The following is an 18,761-nucleotide window of genomic DNA, read 5'->3' as shown; positions in this document are numbered from 1 at the left end:
TTATTTCCTTCAGTCTCCCACTTGTCCTTAGGGACAAGTGTGCATTTCCTAATTCCTTTGTCGCTCGATGCTTGCTCTTGAACATAAGGTAAGAGTTGTCATCCTTATTGTGTCCAGAGGTGTTCCTCGGTTTCAGAGTTCAACTGATCAAATAAACAGATAATCATAGCCTATGATTCATCCGAGCATGGCCATGCATTTCACAGTTTCTAGCTCTCCGAGTGGCCTTGTACAACTTTTAAGCATCTCATCCCGATTTATGGGAGGACAATCCCAATCTTGCGATCTTGAGATTAGACTTCGTTTGATAGGTGATTACCTGAGCGTTGCCTTTATAGCCTCCTTTTACGGTGCGACGGTTGGTCAACGTCAAAGCAACCAGTTCTCAAACAAGTAATCTCAAATCACTCAGGTATTGAGGATTTAGTGTCTAATAATTTTAATGAAATTTACTTATGACAGATTTTCATCTCTTACAGTAAAGTTTCATAGGTCTTGTCCGATACTAGTCTTCCCAGAGTAAGTATCTATGCAAATGATTATGACATTGCCATGTCCACATAGTTCAAGAAACAGAACTACTAGTCATCTTGCATTCTAGTCGTCTAACGTTTTCTATGCGTCCAATTTTATAGAAAACTCCGACTAGGGACCATTTTCAACTTTTGACATTCAAGTTCACTTGATAGACATTTCTTAGTCACAGGACTGGTCCTGACAGTCTATCTTGAATATATCGTCAAATTAAAGGGACTCATCATTTAATACTAAACCAAGATTAAATGGAATATGAAAATTCATTTCATATATGATAAATGTTCAACCCCAATGTTTTACAACCATGGGCCTTGAACCCATCTTTAAAACATTTCATGGAATTCAAAGCTATGCTTGATTTCCAGTGCTACAATGTGAGTGTTGCTTTCTCACTTGTTGCATAGGTTTAGTTATCATGCTTTGCCAATCTTAATATCTTTTTCATCGAATGATATTCGAGATAGGATGATAAGATCTTTTGAGTATGTTTATTTTGTGATCTAGTCTTTCTCGCTACAATGGTGGTTCTACGCATTTCTCAATGAAGAACCATCAAGTTAGCAGACCTTTTTCTTGCTTCAAGAGTGGTTCTACGCATTTTTCAATGAAGAACCATCAAGCCAGCAGATAGGTGATCTTCCCAAGTTCAGTGAAGAACTCTTTAACATAAACAACCCTGTTTTATTGCTTCTTAGGCAATAAGTACTTTTACTTCAACTGTTTAGGTTGCTAGTGATGCTTTGTTTGGATTTACTTATCCAAGCAGTTCACAGACATGTGGAAGACTTTCCAGCTGTATCTTAGAACATAGAAATTAATATTTTAATTTCCCACGCAACAACTCATGGTCTCCAATCCATGTTGCCATTTCGAAACACGATGCTCTTTAACTCATCCTTGTCAATGGTTAACTCCAAAGGGTCTTGCTTGATCCTTTGCCAGTGTTTATGCGTGTAGCATCAATATTTAGCATATCTTTATTTCCTTGAATCAAGAACTATTCCTATGTACCTTTTCAAGTACCATAAGTGTTTTTGATCTCAATCTAGTTGATCTTTACTTAGATCAATAGAGATTGGTATAAGTTCGTCATGCCTAAAGTCATACGATACGTTTTTGGCGATCCTCATATTATATCATACATGATAAATTCTTTTGCAGAATAATTCCCAATTGAATTCTATTCATGTAACTTTAGCTCATTCAATTTCAGTAGATACTGAATCCAGCTAAATTCTTTGACATAAAATATAGGTGAAGAATCTCACTTAGATCCTTTGATGTTTTAACTTAGTAAATGCTTATACATAGTTCAAACATTCTTTACTTAGATTTATTCACATGGGCCGAATATCTCCAATGGAGTCTTTCGTGTTTGATTTAGTAAATGCCATTACTTAATCCAAAACAATATTATAAGATCTTTGTAAATAGATCTTAGTACCCAGTATGAACTAAGTTTCGCCTTGGTCCGTCATTGATGAATAATCTCAAATCTAAGTATTTAGCATTTGAATGTTATTTCACAATAGAGAGATATGTGTGTGATACACATAGGACCAATTAAGTTTTATGTACTCCCACTAAACTTCTTATATATCTATAAGAATCATGTACATTTTATGAAACTAAAATACTTATTAGTTTCACTAAAATACATTTCTAATTCCCAATTGCTTGCTTAAATCTGTACTTAGATTTTATAAACTAGCTTTTCTTTTCAAGCATTTATTTGGATCCACAAATCCTATGACATACCATGTACATAGTTTATTCCAACATTTGATTGAGGAATACGTTTTGTCATCCAATTGCTATATGTACCAATATGTAATCATTGCTTGAATATAGACTTGAGCATTACGATTATGCATGAGGTTTCAACACAATCCATGTCATGAATTTGCTTGTAACCTTTAGCAACTAATCTAGCTTTGTGTGTGAACACAATTTCATGTTTGATGGTTTTTATCCTTGAAACAAACTTGCAACCAATAGGTGTGAAACTATTCTTGCAAATCAACAAAATTTTAATTTTGTCATCAAAACATTGAGTATGTTTTATGGCCTCTAACCATTAAACATTTGAGTCTATATATGGCCTCTAACCATTTTAGGGAATTTGGGTTTCGTCATAGCTTTCTTATAGGTCACAAACTCATTAATTTACATGATAATAGTTTGACTGCAAGTTGTAGGTTTCTTCACTATCTAATAGAAGAATATCATAGTTTCATTGACCAGAACTCTATGTTTCTTTACTATCTAATAGAAGAATCTCATAGTTCCAGTGACTTGAACTCTATGCCTACTTGGGTATAGAACATCAAACAATAGAATATCAACAGGCACTTTGAGAGTCCTTTGAATATTCTATTCTCCTTGAAGCACTTGTAAAGTCTTCTAAGAGATGTCTATTCTTTAAAGCCACTTGTAAAGTCCTTACAGAATAAGTTCGGATTTTCTGAAGCACTTCGAAAAGCCTCCGGAATGTCCGTTTATGTTTGTTGTTCGCCTCGAAAACTTTCGAGGTCTATTTTCTCCCACTTGTCATTTTGGAAATGAATTTCCAAAAGGACATTATTTCGAGCAAACAAACATTATGTTCTCAAAATTCGTGGTAGAAACAATACCCTTGTGTCTCATTTGAATAAATCACAATGAAACATATATCTATACTTGGGCCTTAGTTTGTTGAATAACAAACACTAAGCTCCCACTGAGTTTAGCAACTCTTTAGATATATATAATTGAAAAGATATCCTGAAATTACTTTTCAATGGCTTTGACGAATTTGGTTTAGTTTGGTGGTAGTTGAGCATTTTGTTTTAGAAATTATAGGAAAAGTCTTTATGATCATCATTGATCGAATCAAGTACTAATTGACTTCGATCATTCCAACTTAGATATGCCATACCTCATGGAGCTAGATTGTGAAATTACAACACACAATCATTGATGATCATTTTTGGTCTCAAGTAATCATTAACATGATCTATCCTAGATCTTTATGATTTCTTACCAAGTGGGATTTATACTTCTGAATCTTTGAACTAGCCAAACAGATTCAACTTATATCACATTGAGTAAATAAACCTATATTCACTCAAATCTGTGTGAAATAATAAAGTCATAAAACCTTTCTTTAGCTTTGAACTCTATTGTCTAGGCGTTCTAACAATAGTTCATATCTTTTGTTACTTTCAACAAGTAAGACTAGTCGTCTTAAATTGATCTAGAAATCAATGAACTTTCAAAAGTCCATCAAAATAGAGCTTTTGAATGTTAACTTGTTGATATGGTCTAAGCAACAATGCCAAAGATTAGTGGAACTCAAATCAAGGGGTTGATTTGAACCTAGTAACATTCTTTAAAGAGTTGTTTGTTTTAATCAAGCATATTGACTCAACATGTAATTGACCATTTCATTCAAATAAACAAACAAACATTGTTTTTGTTTTTCTTGAATGTGAGTCTTTCTGTGTTTGAAAACAGAAATTTAGGTATGTTGATTATGGAACAAAATAGCCATTAAGTTCCAGCCTTTGAAAGGGCTTAAAACAAACTAGATGACCCTACAACTAATGTAGCATTGCCATGCTTCATTTCCCACTTGTAGGCCATTAGTGTAGCCTAGCTTCCATTATTTGAGTTATTACCGAAGTAAGAACCTCAAGCGGTATATGATACCAAGGAAGTTTGATTGCTAGGTCACTTCTCTTTAAACATAAACTTATAGGTAGAAACGGAATCGTAAATTCCTTTCATTTGTTCCTCGTTTTCCTATTTCTTGTACCCTTTCTTATAGTCTTAAGAATTGAATTCTTTAGTGTTGACTTTTATACTTTGTTAGACATGTCCAATGTCACCCCAACAAGGTTCTTTACCATTTAATTTATGTTGAACATTCTGTTTCAACTAGATGATCTTACCAGAAGCTTCTAAAGTTCTCTAAGCATCGATCTATTCGAATGTCTAGGGACTAGACTCATTCGAGAATTAAATGGACAAAGATATTAGGTTGTTAACCATTGGTAAAGCTGAGCGTTTTAAGCTCGATGCTTTATGATCTCAAAACTACATTGTATTTTGAATTCACAAGCACCAATTGGTTTGCCATTCGACTTTGATGTTCGAAAACAACCATAAAAGTCGCTATAAGAAACGTACATTTTAAATTGCTCACTTTCTCCCATTTCCGTGAATCGTTCTTGGATTCACTACCAATCGAGGAAATTTACTGTTACCTTTCTAAAAGGATTTACTGCAATGCAAGATATTTAATTATAAAAAATAATTAAAACATACATTGAAGCATGCAAAGTCTAAACATTTATCATGAATAATAACTTGAAAATGAAAGCAATCATGCAATTTAAACAAGTCATTAGCATTTTATTCGAATTATGTGTTCCGGCTGGTGTGAATAAAATGATTCCAAGATCCTAAAATCATTGAAGAACTAAGAACAGTTTGTCGACTTAATCCTAAAACATCTTAGGTAAGCAAAAGCCTTTTGCTAATATTCTAGAAACTATTCTTGGTTGATAGGTACGTCTAAGAACTTATTAGGTAAACCTATCGATTTTGCCACGACATAAAAGGACTCCTTACTTATATCGTTGAGTTTCACCAAAACTAACATGTACTCACAATTATTTGTGTACCTTGCCCCTTTAGGACCAATAAGTAACACCTCGCTGAGCGAAAACTATTACTAGATTGATGTAAAGGATATCCAAGCAAGTGTATATTTTGGCATGGCACCTTTTAACTCAATTTTTAAGTTTGGAACTTAAGGCTCTTACTATGTTGGTTAGATTTTAAGTGAACTAAAATCCTTAATCATGCAACATAATCAAGCTTTTGATCTCATGCATTTTAAGACATATTTAAAACTAATAAATAACTTAAAACATGCATAAGATAAATGTGATCTAGTATGGCCCGACTTCATCTTGAAGCTTTAACTTCAAAGTCCGTCTTGAAAATCTCCGTGGGAGGCACCATTTTCTTCAAATAGGATAAGCTATAATTAAAACTAATTACAACTATTTGATGGTACGCATACCATATTTGAATTGAAAAACAACTTTGGTACTTTAGACCAATTACATTCAAATTAATGGTACGCAGACCATATTTTCTATCCTATTTGGGCCATACTAGTCACTTCATAACCTGCAAAACAGTACATATACAATATATACCATTCACCCATTCATTATCATGAATGGCCCACATAGCTGGTTAGTAAAACACATTATGCATCACGTAAACATTTGCAGCAATTAATCAAGGGCACCAATAATCTACCAATTATTCAGTCCTTATTAATTCTAATCAAGTTGTTTTAACCTTAAGGATTTGTAGACCTAATCAAGCGTTTATGACTAAAAGCGCTCCCACTTAAACCAATAAATTCATATGCTTTACTAATTTTAAACATAAAAATGTATTTCTAGTCTAACCGGAAACATACAAATTTAATTAAAATTTAAAGCTCATATAAATTTATGATTGAATCCAAAAAGTTTAATTTAATTTCAGTCGTATTTAAATTAATTCATGATTTTAATTTTAGTAAAATAATTAGAATAAATAAAATTTATTATAATTACAATATTCAAAATTAAAATCCAAGAAAATAATTTAAATTATTAATTTTAAAATTAATTAAAATTACGTAAACTGAAAATTTCAAATTAAACATTCAAAACGATCTAATCGCAACGCAAACACCCTACGCATTGCACGCCCATGGGCCACATGCACACAGCCATCGCTGGCCATGTGCGCGCAGCCCATGCGCTGCGTCGCATAGCTGCTGCTTCTACCCTTCGCAAGCCATCGCACGAGTTGGTGCTCGTTGCGCGCGCGCCAGTGCTCGATGCACGCGAGCCATCGCTTGCTGTGCGCGCTCGCCAGCGCTCGATGTGCGCGCTCGCCAGCGCTCGCTGTGCGCGCTCGCCAGCGCTCGCTTGATGCGAGCCAGCGCTCGCTTGTGCGAGCTCGCCAGCGCTCGCTTGATGCGAGCCAGCGCTCACTGCGCGAGGCATCGACGCTGGGCGCAGCACTCGTGCCACGCGAGCTTGCGCTCGCTGCGCGCGAGGCAGCGCGCGCTTGCGCGAGGCAGTGCGCGTTGTGGCGCAGCTCGCTTGCTGCCCACACGCCACTGCCGTGCCTTGCCTTCGCCCATGCTCATTCATCCATTGCTCGTAGCCCACGACACAAGGCAGGGCTGCTGCCTTGTGCTCTTGCACCATGCCCTTGCTCATTGCATTCGTGCCGCATGGGCGACGAGCTCCCTTGCTCGTCGTCGCATGCCCGCACTATACAACACCCCTTAAGGGTAACACGTAGCGTCCATTGCTTTGTGCGTGCAAGTTATATGAACGAACCGCATAAAATTTAAAAAAATTATATTTAAAATTAATGACAAATTAATAAATTAATATTAATTTCATAATTTTAGGGCGAAAAATCGAAAATTTATTATTCAATTGATTTCCGATTAACATGGATTCAAGTATAGGTCATAAAAATTTAAAATTTATCATAAATTTACAATTTTTATGGTGGTTTTTAATCATAGGTATCTAATTAAATTATAATTAATTATGAAAATCAAATTAATTCTAAATTATTCTAATTTTCAACAAATTAATCATAATTACAAATTAGATTGCATAATTAACAAGGCTAAGCATTCAAACTTGTTAAACATATACAGTAGGTCAATCAAAAATTCAAGATTTATCAACAAGAATCGCAAATATTTAATTTAACATCTTAAATTTACGAAATTTTGCATTCGAAAAACTAAAACCTTCGAAAAGTCATAGTTAGGCTTCGAATTTGAGAATTCTGGGTTCGGCAGAAAAATACTAATTTTGTCAAAATTTTAGAATGCCTTTTACATGCGGAATTGACACAAAAATCACTCGATTTGGATGAGTAACGAAGAAACTGCCGAAAAACTGCGTACGTATAATTAAATAAACGCAATTTGCAATTAATTAACAATTACGAAAATTAATCACCCCTTTTAATTCTTGCAAATTTGTAATATTTAACCATGTTCATGCAATTTAGATTATGAAAATAATAAGAGGCTCGTGATACCACTGTTACGTTATGATACATATGACAATTCATAAATCATGCGGAAAAACCATTTAGCCAGGAATACATATTATTTACACATAATCATATAGCATAGTTTAGATGCATACTCTTTGTTGCGTGCCTTCCCTAGCTGCGCCCGAACCGAACAAGAACAAGTCTTTAGGACTCCAAGTGTCGTCCCTCCGTAGATAGTCCACAGCACGTCCGGATCCGCCTTAAGATTGACCAACTAGAATCGCCCTTAAGGTACTAATAATTTCGGCACTTTTAGGCAAGGAATGTGTCTGAATTTTTCTCTCAAAAACTCACTTTGAATACTTGAAAAATCGTCATAAATTGTGAACCCAGGCCACATATTTATAGGGGTATGGAAAGAGAATTGGAATCCTATTAGGATACGAATTAATTAAATTAGAATCCTAATGAAACTCTTATTTAATTAATTTATCAAATAGAATTAGGAATTTAATCATTAAACGAATCCTGTACGTTTTAGGTTTCGTATGTGAACACAAACACCCACGCACGCACAGCAGCCCACGAGGGGCGCCATGCGCGCGCGCGCACAGCCCGAGCATCGCAGCCCACGACTGCCGCAGCCTTGGGCGCGCGCTGGGCCTGCCTTGCGGTGGGCCTGGCGCAGCCTTGGGCTGGCGTGTTGTGGCGCGCGTTTCCCTTGCTGGACGTGGGCCTGGCTTCGTGCTGGGCCTTCGTCTAGCAAGCTCGTCCGATGCTAATTCGTACGACGCGCTTCCGATTAATTTTCCGATTCCGGAATTCATTTCCGATACGAACAATATTTAACATTTCCGATTCCGGAATTAATTTCCGTTTCGAACAAATATTTAATATTTCCGTTTCCGGAATTATTTTCCGATTCCGATAATATTTCCGATTCAGACAATATTTCCGTTTCCGGCAATATTTTCGATTCCGGCAATATTTCTATTTCCGATAATATTTCCCGATACGTACCATGTTTCCGTTTCCGGCAACATCTACGACTTGGATAATATTTATATTTCCGATACGATCCATATTTCCGTTTCCGGCAATATCATCGTTTCCGGAGTATTCATTTCTTGCCTGTGACGATCTCAGCTCCCACTGAAACCAAGATCCGTCGATTCCGAATATCCATAGATGGAGTATTTAATGCCATTAAATACTTGATCCGTTTACGTACTATTTGTGTGACCCTACGGGTTCAGTCAAGAGTAAGTTGTGGATTAATATCATTAATTCCACTTGAACTGAAGCGGCCTCTAGCTAGGCATTCAGCTCACTTGATCTCACTGAATTATTAACTTGTTAATTAATACTGAACCGCATATATTAGACTTATCATTGAATGCATACTTGGACCAAGGGCATTATTTCCTTCAGTTTCTTGAGACAAGTCTAAGTTTCGACCAAGTTTTACCATTCATTTTTGCTATTTGGGAACTTAAAGGTGCTTTTGGGCTTGATCTTAATTGTACATAGGACCTCGTGTCTAGCAACACGGTTTTAAGTCTGTTCCTGTTCCGCGTTTTGTGAAATCTGGGCCTTGGGCTGCATTTTCGGTGCCCAAGGCTGGGCGTTAAATATTTCGGCGCCCAGCTTTGGGCGCTGAAAGTCTTTCCTGGTGAATTTTGACTTTCGGATTTCTTAACGCGTTTCCGAATGGGATCAGGATGTCACTTGATGCGTTCAGCTATATATAGGGGCTAGATGCGTCCCTTATTTTCCATCACTCTCAATTTCCTTCTCTCTTTGCTGTGTTTTAATTACTCCCTGCTTTTGTCATGTCAATTCCCACTTTCTCACTCCAACGGGCTGTTAGGCGTTGGATACGGGCCCTTAATCCTACAGAAAAGGCTTTATTGAAAGAATACCACTTAGAGGCACTTTTAGGCTTACAACAAATTAACATTGACTATAATTTTCTGCACGCAGCCCTAAGCTTTTGGGATTCCGATCATCATGTTTTTGTCTTTCGGGGCAACAAAATATGTCCTTTGCCAGATGAATTTGCTGCGATCCTTGGTTATCCTACTAATGCTACCCCTGCCACTCCTGGCACTATTGAAGAGAGTAAAACAACCATAGGGGCTTTCCTAGGACTAGATGCTAACATGCTTGCTGAAGTTGTTGTAGGTGATGAAGTTAATTTGGCAAAACTTGTAAAACACCACTTTAGGCCTAGTAAGAATATGACCGAACAGAAATTGAATATTCGAGCCCTTGTATTTTGCTTGTTGAATCATTATTTGCTGTCGAATAACAATGGTGAGTTCGGTGACATAAGGTTGATCCCCTTGATTAGCCAGATGGAAAGTTGATATTCCATTATGCCGTTGGTTGTTGCCGAGACTTTGCTGAGTGCGGATGAGCTGAAGAAGGATGCCAAATCTGAACATTCTAAGGGAAGCCCCCTATTACTGCAGTTAATCGATTTTTTCTTGCGCACGTATACACGTTTTTTTTTGCGTACACATTTTTTATTCGTCCTGCCTTGGGGCTGAGTTTCAGCGCCCAGGGCTGGGCGCTGGAATTTTCGGCGCCTGGTCCTGGGCGTTGAAACTGCGCCCCAAGAACCGTTTTCTTTTATTATTATTTTTTGATCGTGCCCGTTTTTTGCAGATTTGGCTCGTGGAACGGCTTAGACTCTTGGAAGCTCCTGCCGATCCTAAACATTATCGCCCTACACCAAGGCCAGGACGAGGCCGAATGGACCTCCTTTTTTACTTATGGCATTTGTTCTATTAAGTGGGTGGTACCATGGTGGGGTTTGACTACTATGACGGGGGGTTCTGATGTATCGGTTTATGTTTCCTTGTTGGGACTATCTCGTCCCATTTATATTTTCCCTTACCGAGTCATGCGTCAATATGGTTTAAGACAGACTATCCCCTTTTCTGATACGGTACCGCCTAAGGTAGCGGCCTTTTCACAATCACGGGTTCTAGCGTGGGCTAAGTATTATGATGGTCTCCCGCGTTGGGCTGTAGCTACAAATGGCTTTGTGGGTCTTTCTGAAAACTACAAGTTGTGGATGAGCTCCGATGATAAAGCTGTGAGGACCGAGGCTCGAAATGGGGAGCCGGCTGAGCTTTTGATACCTCGTATTCGTGTTAAGTATGAGGGTCCTGATTCGGCCAAACCTCGTACCTATAGTATTAAGACTGTGAAAGCTCGTCCTGATCGAAAGCGAAAGGAAGTTCCTCCCCGTTCCAGTTTCAGGCCTAAAAAGATGCCTAACATGAAGGGGCCTGCTGTTGTTAAAAGAAATGCAAGCTCTCGCGGAGATCATCGCCGGAACAATGTATGGGTTAGGAAGGCTCAGCCGCCTGTAGAAACAGTGGCTAGTCTAGTTGATGATAATAATCCTTCTCCCACCATTGTCTGTGCCCTTGAGGCTGAGCGGGCTATAACTGAGAATGTTTCTGAAGCCTTGGCATCTTTGGAAGTTAGTGTCCAGGAGCCGGTTCTTATGGAGATTGATATTGGGGCAGCGCAGAAGACTGTGGGGGTGGATCCTGCGAACATTGCCCTCTACAAGACTTTATTTGATGATCCGGAAGAACTAGAGTAGTGTAGTTCTTGCTAGGGTGTAGGTGCCCTTTATTTATTTCAGTTGTGTTTGTTTTTTCGGATTTTTCATCAAATGACCCCGAGGTTTGCGTTAATGCACCAAATACCCCTAATGTTTCCAGAATGCACCAAATACCCCCGACGTATAAAACAATAACACCAAATGCCCATAATGACCATTTTCCGTCCATTCCGTTAACTTTTCCGTTAACATTATTTTTTATTTTTTTCCCTTTATCTTTCTCTCTGTTTTTCTCTTTCCTTTTTCAATCTCCATTGTTAACCTCACCTCACCCACCACTATTCACCGCCACCTCTCTTTTATCCCAATCTCTCTCCTCTCCTCTCCCATTCCTTCACAACAAACCACCATATCCTCTCCTCCCCAAACACCACCCTCTCCCCCACCCTACCGCCGCCACCACAGAAACCCCAACCCCCCACCACTGCAACCCCCTCCCATCATCCAAGCCCTCTCTTACAACCCTCTCAAAAAACCCAACCCATCCGTTGCCCCCAATTTCAATTACCAACAACAACTACAATATCAACCACAACATTAACAACAATAACACCAATAATAATGGACATCGACGACAAACAACAATAATGATGTGCAGCTACGAAGAACAAGTTGGAGTCTGATTCGCGAATTTAGGGAAATTGCGAGGCGAGAACATCGCTCAATTTGAGAGTTGGGTTTTCCAAATCAGGGAAATTGAAAATGGTTATACAAGAGGAAGTGAATTTGAAGGTTGGAATTTAAGAAATTTGAGGGATTTGAATGAAGTGTCGAAGGAGAGAGACTAAAGAGGAGAGGGAGTGGAGCAAAGAGAACTCAAAGCGAGACGGTGGAGTCGGCGGATCTGGTGCCGTCAGAGTCATCTTGCAGGCTTGTAGTGGGAGTGGAATGAAAGAGAAAACAAGGGTTTGGGATTTTTGCCGCATTTTTTGGCTAAAATGGTGAAGAAGACGAAGATTTATTGAGAAGGGGATGAAGGGTACGAAATGGAGGAGGAAGAAGAAGAAGAAGAGGAGGAGATTGTGGAGGAGAGAGAAAAATGAGTGAATTTGATGGGTGAATTGGTTGCTCAAATGAGGGGATTTGCTGAGAGTTTTGTTAGGATTGTGAAGCAATTTGATGGGATGAAGAAGATGATGATGATGATGATTGATGGTGTGAAGTCGTGAAGGGAAGAAGATGAGCCCAATTTATTTTTTTTAAAAAATAATAGTAGGTAATTAATTTTTTGGGTTTAATTAATATAATTAGGTGTTAATATTAGGATTAGTAGAGAAAATGGTCGAGTAAGGGCAAAAAAGTAAATTCACGCTAACGGAGACTTAACGGAATGGACGGAAAATGGTCATTATGGGCATTTGGTGTTATTGTTTTATACGTCGGGGGTATTTGGTGCATTCGGCAAACATTAGGGGTATTTGGTGCATTAACGCAAACCTCGGGGTCATTTCATGAAAAATCCGTTGTTTTTTCATTCCTTAGCACTTTGTTTTCCTTCTTATTATTTTTCAATAAAGGTGTATTTTATTTTTTTCATTTTCATTTTTTGTTTCTCCTTCTTTTTATATTTTTACATGTCTAACACTTTTTGCACAATTTATGTATGTTTGTTTTTTGATTGGACCGAATCCTTGGTAAGGATTGCCTACGTATCTTGTCAGAATCAGGTCGCGCGTAGTTCTAGCTAGAATAAGTTCTAGGATGCCAGATTTTAATAGATATGCCCTGAGGTGGTAGCATATTACTTAATCGGTCAAACGAGTGAAGTATTATCATTATTTTCGTCTGCCGTTTTTTTGCCGTAAGTCGCGTACAAAATGAAATTCGACTACTTTTTGTATGGCTATATTTTTTGGTGAGCCTATTTGGATACGTGCTGTACCCCCCAAGTGTTCGTTATTTTTCCGTTATGTGCGGATAAAATGACGAGCACTTTTAAAAACATTTAGGCAGACAGAGAGTTTCAACGCCCAGGCTGGGGCGTCAAAGATTTCGGCGCCCAGCTCTGGGCGCTGAAAATGACTTGGGCGGTCAATTTTGACGCTTTGCTTCACGTGTTCTTGCATTTATTTCTTTTTTCCTTTTTTAGTGCTTTGATTTTTCTCGTATTTAAAATCAATTTTGAGGCTAATTCGGGGGCTTTTTTGACTGTTAGCGTGAGATGCATTTTTGTCCGGATTAATTTTTTCTATCCGTGACTCGAGATGGCTTTGAAAATGGAGTTAAGGCGTGGAAGATATGAAAATTTTTGTGTAGGATTTTTGGGTGGATTGAGGAGCGCGTTGTTAGTGAAGGGTATGATGGAATTATGTTTTATGAATCTGTTTTTTTTTTGTAATATTTGCATTGTTTTGGATTTTGATTTCCTTTGTTTTTTTTGGGTTGCATGGATTGACTCTTGTGATAACACTGGTCGACTTTTTAGGTTTTTTGGGGATATGAATGGGATGGTGCGGTTTATTTTGTGGGTTTCGGGACCTGGTTCTCATAGCACTATTTCAAGACCGAATGGGCCTCGTTTGTTGGGCCTTAGAGTGGGCCGCCTCTTTATTTTTGCAAGTACATTTGGTATTTACTTGGTGTTAGAATAAAATTTTAGGAGAAATATTACGCCTTTATTAATTTGGAAAGTGAGGAAAACACACTGAAACAAACTTGACCTATATTCTAAGGGGTCTTAGGACCATCTAAAGTCTTTATTATTTTTCTACCAATCTAAAGAACTACTAGGCGCTTTTTACTACGGTGCTCTATGTGGCTCAAGCCTTGGGTTTAGTCACGTAAAACTTTGGTCCTTCACCGGTACTCATCTTGAATTCTATTCCTTTTGCATTGACCCACTGATATGTCTTCACCCATCCGTTCTCGATCTATTCTAGTGTTGATGCAGGAGCGATTAACCGGGTTGGATCGAAACCTTCATCTTGTAAAGCTAGGGTAGTCGTCACAGTCTCGTCCTCCATAGGCCTCGATTCGTTAAACAATGTCCATAGAGCCTGGTCGTCCAATATTTCAGTTGTTTTAGTCTTGGTGAGGTGGGGTGCCTCATCCAAGGTGTGGCAGTCATGGAAGATTTCAAATCCTGTTTTTAGGAAGCCATCCTGAACGAAGGGTTCAGGGAAATCACAGCATGGGTGTCCTTCTCCTTCCCGAACGAACATCCGTTAAGGGTTCTTTGATATGGGGAAAGGAGGGTGGTTTGTTTGGCCTTGTTAAGGCGTAGCCTAGACAGGCGGTCAGCAATATCTTCCTCCGTTGGTTCATAGCCTAAGCCAAAGGGAGTAGATTTGTTGGGTAAAGGATGGAATGTGCATTCCTTCTTTCTTATGCCCAATGGGGTTCCAGGGAAATAACCTTGAGCTAACAGCATTCTAGGGATGACTCGGGATGCATGCGGGTCTAGGAATGCTGGATCATAATCTTCGATGAACTGGATTGTTTCTTCCATTTGAAACCCATAAAGGTCGTCTGCAGTTTCGGCCGTTCCAACCATAGTACAACTGACGTCGAGAGGAGGGGCGCGGATTTCTAGTATTACCCCGTTATGGTTAAGTTTAACCATTTGGTGCAACGTAGAAGTCACACCTCCTAAGTCATGGAGCCAAGGTCGCCCCAAGAGGAGGTTGAAAGTGGGCTTGATGTCAATTATTTGAAACTTCGTGGTGCGTGCCACAGGCCCGGTTTGTATGGTGAGGTTGATTTTTCCCAACACAGGCCTTCGGGAGTTATCATAAGCTCGTACCCCTTGCGTGGAGGTTTTGAAGTCATCATTTCCTAGTCCCAAGCAATGGGCGGTTCGCAATGGGAAAACATTGACCGCCGAACCGTTATCTACGAGCGCTAGGGGGATGTTTTGTCCTTTGCATCCAACCACTAGGTAAAGGGCTTTGTTGTAAGCACCCCCCTCTTTGGGCAAGTCTTGTCAGTGAAAACTATGGTCTTTTCTCCGGCATCTCTCGTGACATGGCTAACCAGTGAGTCAGGTGTGATATCTATAGGTACTGAGATGAGGTCGAGTGAGCGAATAAGCTTTTCGCGATGTTCCTTTGAAGTACACATGAGATCCCAGATGGTAATTTCGGCTTTGGTTCTTTTTAGTTGATTCAAGAGAGGATTTTCAATGACTTCCGCGACGGTGGTGTGCCGTCCATTCTCAAGAGTTTGCCTAACTGGGATATCGCCCATGGGAGGTGGGTGAATATCCGGTTTGTATATCCTTCCGGATCGGGTGAGGTTGTCGACCTCGGGCTCCTGAGGGGTGGTGTCAATGAGAGCATACCTGGGCCAAGTTTCAGTAAAGAGGTCCTGGCCCGACACTTGAGATAGGTAAATATCTTCAGCATCATCATTCCACACACCACATACTTCTCTCTCGATTCGATCCATAGGGACCACAGCGGGTGGTGCACCTTGGGGTGTAATGTACACCGTAGGGTCGAAGTTCTCATTTTCTGGTTGGTCGAGAGAGATGTGACAAGAGCCGAGTGTGATCTTGTTGTTGTTGGGTTTGCCAACGTTAGGGAGAGGTATCACTTCATCCTCTATCATGTCCTGGATCGTATGTTTTAGATTCCAGCAGTTTTCGGTGTCATACCCATTTCCTTGATGGAATTTGCAGTAAGTACCTTCGACCCAATATTTGTTCTTGACAGGAGGGTCACGGGTGGGGCCTATAGGTCTCAACTTTCCTTGATTGGTTAGCCTTTCAAAGGCTTGTACCAAAGTCGACCCGAGTGGGGCAAACTTTCGGTCTCGGACCCATCTTCCAGGGCTTCTTCGGGCGGGAGTCTCCTCTACGGCATGGACTTCTTGGGCTTGGGATGTGTTGCCCCTGTTGTAGGTATTGCTTTTATATGCGGGTTTACTTTGTATTGTTTTTGCGAGATCATTCTCGATCTTTATTCCCCCATCATAAACTCTTTTGAAAGTGTCAAGTCCCAGGTACCTAAGGTGCTGTCTGTAGGCCGGTTCCAGGTTGTCAATGAATTTTTGGACCAATTCTGTTTCGGGAGGCCTATTGATTAGCTGGGCCGCCTGATCCCTCCATCTAGCAAAGTAGGTTGTGAAACCCTCATTTTTCTTTTGGAAGAGAACTTCCAGCTCGCGCATGGTGACTTGAAAATCCATGTTCGACCAGTATTGCTTGATGAAGACATTGACAAAGTCTTCCCAAGTGGGGAAGAGCTTAGGGTCCTGGTGATAGTACCATTTGAGCGGCACAGGTTCCAAGGACAAAGGAAAGGCAGGTAAATACATGGACTTGTCCACGCCTTTCAAGTTCATGGCATTCACAAAGCTCAATAGATGATCACGGGGATTGTCCGTGGCTTTAAACTTTGGTAAGTCAGATGAACTAAACTTTTCTGGTAGTTTGTCAGGAAAAGGTTCAGGATCGAGGGACAAGTACTTGCTCCCCATGGTTTGCTGTCGGACCATTTTTTCAATCCTCTTCTCGTTATCGAGGTCATTTTTGGCTTGTGCAGCCGTTAAGGCTTCGTTTTCCATTTTCAGTTGGGTCATTTGAGCCATCTGCTCTTGCAATTCTTCGATGGACATGTTTGAGGGTGCGAATCGAGGTTGGGGAAGCGGAGATCCTTGAAATGAAGGATGACGGACGGAGCTTGGAGTCACTAAACCTGGTGCTGGCGATGTATCTTCGAGGCGCACTAACCGTTGATTTCCTGATCGGCACCAAGTGGCAGGACCAGTCCTATGCATAACATAAGCTAAAGTTTAGGTCCCAAAGTTTCAAGTGTTACTTAGTCTAGACTTCGACTCTCTCTATTGGTTTTTCACTCTTTCTTTTGTTGGTACACTTTTTAGTTTTTTTCTTTTGGTCATTCTTTGGATTTTCGAAACACTTGCCCGTGTGACATTCATAATTATTAGCATGTTCGGTTTTTTTGCCGAGCATTGTCGTCGTAGGAGGCCTAACAACGACGCAAAGAGTTATTATTTTTTTATGAGTCGCTTTTAGAATCGAGTGGTTTACTTACGCCCTCGCAGCAATTTTTTTTTACGAACGGTTTTTTGCTACGTGTTTCTTTTTCGAGGGCACCGAGGCTGCTGCGCCTGACCAGAAGGTCAAACAGCAACTTCAGCGCCCAGCGTCGGGCGTGAGAAATTCTGGCGCCCGGCCAGGGGCGTTGAAAATGCGTCCCTGGCTGGTTCTCGTTTTCTGTTTGCGTCTACTTTTGTTTACGCGACTTCGATTTTGCGTGTTTGCCTAATAACGTCCTTTACGCGTTGTACAGCGTTTGTGGGATTCGTTACAGGCCATCCCGAGTGTCGCTTATTTTTGTGGCGATCGTTCGGGTTTGCGAAACACATGTTTCGGTATAACTCTTTGGCAAATTGGTTTATGAATGTTTGGGCAATTTTTAAGGTCGTTGGTTTTTCTAGGACAGTTTGTCACACACAATCATATATTTCGCTACACATAACTAACATTCCATCATGAGGCAATAATAATATGTCATGTAGTTTATGATAGGCTTCTATGGGTAGTTATTTGCGCCTGGCTTGGTACCGCTTCTATCGTAGATCCAACACATGCCCCGGTCGAGGTAGTGTCTTCAGCAGACAAATTTCTCTCAAGAGGCCAACCCGCAAGTGCAAGCCAAGGGGGCATGCAGGCGAGAGGGACCTAATGGGCGAGCGATTGGGTTTGGGACGGGTGTACTACTAGCGAAAGTGCCGAGTGGACAACATTCGAAGCGTATGCACCCCCCGGTTGGCGATGGGTATCCTTAGTCCCAACTCCCAAGATGAAACACCAAGGGAGCCAAGATTCGTTATGCGGTTCTGCCCGTTCACATTAATATGCTGATTTTCAGGTCGTCCTAACTTGATTGGGAAATAAACGCGGGGTAGGATCGTTTCACCCTTCGGCTATTTTGATTACCTACAAGCACGAGTATTTCCTTCACTATCCCCAATGGAGTCACCACTGTGAGGGGGTCGAAAAAGCACGAGGCTAATGCGTGACCTCGTCCCTCGTGGGTGTGACGCTTCTTTTTGTCAAATCAAGTGTAATTGGATTTCCTGTGAGTTTACACCCAATTGACTAGTAATATAGGAGTCGCCATTCAGTTTTTAACGACAATGAGAAAAACTGACAAAACCCGGTTATCGTGACATAAAGGGAGTGCAATTATGTTTGACCACGACGGCCGTAGGTTCCCTTGTGATCCCTGGTGGTGGGGATCGCTCAACGTACACCCGCAGGGTAGAGATTGAGGGTTCGGGGGACTGTAACTACCGAGAGGAGTACTCGCTCTTCGATAAATACAGAGGCATGATATCCTTACTAGCTCAGCATAAATAATTGAAGGGACATGCGTTAACTATTAAACTAATCTGAGTTGATTTTAAGAATATGCAACATATAGTACTAGATCGAACGCGATTATCTGATTTAGATTGTTTTAAGGGACCTAGCATGATAATCCAATTTCCCAAAAATATCATATTTATTAAGCGTGATCGAACAATCAGA

Source organism: Spinacia oleracea, chromosome 3 (assembly GCF_020520425.1).
Source record: "Spinacia oleracea cultivar Varoflay chromosome 3, BTI_SOV_V1, whole genome shotgun sequence".
In the NCBI taxonomy this organism is placed as follows: Eukaryota; Viridiplantae; Streptophyta; class Magnoliopsida; order Caryophyllales; family Amaranthaceae; genus Spinacia; species Spinacia oleracea.
The sequence above is the reverse complement of the archived record's forward strand: the minus strand, read 5'-3'. Positions refer to the sequence as shown.